This window comes from Kryptolebias marmoratus, linkage group LG8, assembly GCF_001649575.2.
Source record: "Kryptolebias marmoratus isolate JLee-2015 linkage group LG8, ASM164957v2, whole genome shotgun sequence".
Taxonomy (NCBI): domain Eukaryota; kingdom Metazoa; phylum Chordata; class Actinopteri; order Cyprinodontiformes; family Rivulidae; genus Kryptolebias; species Kryptolebias marmoratus.
In genome coordinates, this window is record NC_051437.1 from 15,146,151 (window position 1) to 15,149,463 (window position 3,313).

Consider the following 3,313-nt stretch of genomic DNA (forward strand, 5'->3'; position numbering starts at 1 on the left):
CCCCCCCCCCCCCCCACTACGTGGAAAGCCACCAACTCCCCACAGCCTCAGTCTGTTCCCCTCACCCTCTCCAGTTTTCGCCCGTCAGCCATTTTCCCTTCCTGTAGAAGCCGAAGCGCAGGTGTGACGGAGGCTGACGGAGGCTGATGGCGCCGTGCTGCGATGGGACGGAGGGTCGGGTTTGGGACGCGCATCTGCAACCCGAGAACAAGCGTGTTTGGAGGCTGGTCGTTATTTTCAGACATGGAGAACTGCACAAATCTTTGCTACAGGGTGCTTGCCGAGTCCTTAGAGAGACCTTTATTTTTCTTCCCCCCCCAGTCATTTTGAATTCCTGCTCTTTTGTTTTCTGTCACGTCTGCTGCTTCCGTTACATGTACAAGCCAGGCTGCTTCCAGCCCATCTTTGTTGGTAAATGGACTTTAAGTCTTTATATTATTTGCTTAAACTGGAAGTGTTCAGCTTGAGAGGACGTCTGAAATCCCTTATTCCAAAAAACAAGAGGCAAGCACCCTGTGGTCTCCAACACACCTGACAAAAAGACAATATTCTAGGCTTTACGGAATAAATGGTTTGTGTCGTAGCATCGAGTGCTTCTTTTCAGTCACCGACGTGTTCCAACGTTTGTTTTTAATGGAACTTTCTTATCGCATAAAACATAAGACTGTAAAAGACCAGCGGACTTCTACCAGAGTTCCATACTTAGGCTTGGTGTACAATTTTTACAGATGTATTTGCAGAATAAACAGAATGTAATGAGTTGGTTTCTGGGAGTCATTGGCCTGAGTGACGCTGATGCGCAGCGTTAGCATCCAAAGCTTTCATCAAAACAAAGGATTTTAGATTACGCTGAATTTGATCAGTTATGAAATTCTCACCGTTCCAACAAACCAACCAGGACAGCTCTGATGTTTTAGGTCCTGCACTTAACTTTTATGCTCGAGTAGTTCTCAGAGCTGCAACGTCAATCAGCCTCATCTGTTCTTCACACATTTTCAAGTGAAACTAAAGCGTTCATTTCCTGTGGTGCCGTGTCGGAAGTAAAAAAAAAACATTTATGCCTCGCTGAACAATTTTCTAAAAAAAGAAAGAAAAGGGACAAAGTTGTATAAAGCAGTGAGTATTTTATTTTTTTCCAGGCTTGAATATGTTTTTAATATGAAAGGCAAAATTAAAATTAATACTTCTCTTTGTAGTTTCAGAGTTTAGGCACATTACAGGAAGGCAAATGTAGATGAGGCCATTGCTAGCAACGAACAAAAAAAAAAAAAAGAAAAACAACTAAGGGCCCTGTTCACTCACACGAGTGTCCGTGATTTTTCCGATGGATGTGACCTCATTTACAGGTTACCGGGGAAAAAAAAATTCCTACATCTGACACAAAGTTTGTTAAACGTGGGTCTGTACGTGCTCACACGGCGCCAAGTCCCGGAACGTGGCGACGTTTTTGCTCAGCGGGGGGGCAGGTGAAAGACGTGTACGCAGACGGGAGGCACACAGAGACCTGCATGAGTCCAGCAAGAAGAGCGATGCAGCACTCCACAGAGACCACACACCACCAAAGGGCACAAATAAAAAAAAAGTAACATGAAGAGGATGCAAACGCAACAAAATGCTGAAGATCCTGCTTTTACTTGAAATCGTCCCATATGGCTTATTTGTGTGTCAGTCTTCAAACAGTGGGCAAGATTACGGAGCTCGCAGCCGTCGTGCACAAGCAGAGGGAAAGAAACTGAACACTTTCAGATTTATACCTGTAAAGATCTCACACACACACTCACACTCTCTCTGAGCGACGTGACCTTAGACCACATCCGTCAAACTGTAGCCCACATCGGACAAACCACCATCCATCAAAACTCAGCCAAACAGTCTAACCTGATGCGTTAGAACCAAATACTGCTGCTTTCATGTCCACCTCGAGTCAGATCTGTTTATGAGCAGCTGCTGTTTGACGAGACGTAACCCCTTCATCTGATGCGGAGCAGCAAACTCCATGAGACTGTGCCCTGTTGTTTTAGGCTTCGTTGTGCAAACCCTAACTTCAGGTGAGAGCCAAACTCCTGACAAAATCTAGCTGCCTCGGCTCAAACTGTGCCACCAGACGTCCAGCGGAGATGAAAAACTCCAAACAAGAGCCTAAATTCACCTTCATGTGTTCATCACAGGAGCGAACAAATTAAAACTAAAACTGTCCCAAACATAGATGAGGCTTGAAACGTTAATAACGTTAACTTCGGGCTGCATAGTTAAAGTAATTACAATCTCCAGTTTCCTAAATTTTATTGTATTTATGACAGAACTGAAGGATTCATGTTTCCTGAATCAGACGGGAGTTAATGTGTTCGCTCTTTATGCTCCATCAGACTGTGGTGGGTAATGATCAGCAGCCCTGAGTCCTTAAAGTCACAAGACACCTCTGTGGACAAGTTATTATTAGGAAAAAAAAAGGTGAAACAGACAAAACAATCACACGACAAGCTTATGTAGGTAGAATATTTCTCCCTGCGCCTGCATCGCCACACAGGTGCTGAGTGTCTGAACGTTACAACTAGCTTGTAGAAAGAAAAAGTTAAAATGGAACGGTTTAGAGATCATTTTTTTTTTGTTTTGGAATGTAAGACAGGAATCAGAAAAAGGTGTTAAAATACGTGCAGAAACATGACACTGCTTGCTCTCTTGCCGCTTGTAACACAGAATTAAACTTCCTTCTGACTCCTTTAAAAAAAAAAGTAACATCCGTCCACGTTTAAGGTACGACTTAAACAGGAGGCGCGTGATGTCCTCCACGAAGCAGAGACGAGTTAAAAATAGCCATAGGGAGCCCTCATGTTTTACACCGACAAAGTCACATGTTATGAATGTTTAAAAGTTTAAATAATTACAATAATTAAAACCATGGAGACGAGAGCTCTTTGAGAGCCCGTCGGCTGCTGCTGCTGCTCTCTGGCCAACAGCGCAGCAGGAATAAATATATATATTCAGACAACGGCGAAAAGGAAAAGAGCAAAGAAACTTGACTGGAAACAGTTTCAAACTGAAACCTTTTCTGGCTCTTTTTCTCCCCCCTCCCTCCTTTTCTCATTTAGCCTCTAAAATAAGCAGCTGTTGTGAACAACAGAAACACGAGAGATCGCAGTCCGCCCCACAGACCACGCAGTCCAGGGCTGAGGCTTTTTACAGCCTCGCTCTTTGTTTTTTCTGTCGGCGTCGTTTCTTCTTCCTGTCCGCAGCCGTCAGCTTCCTCCCCCGTGACCCCCAGCCCCTCCGGAGTCCGAGTCCCTCCCTCGTCAAGGAGGAGGGAGTTAAAGGG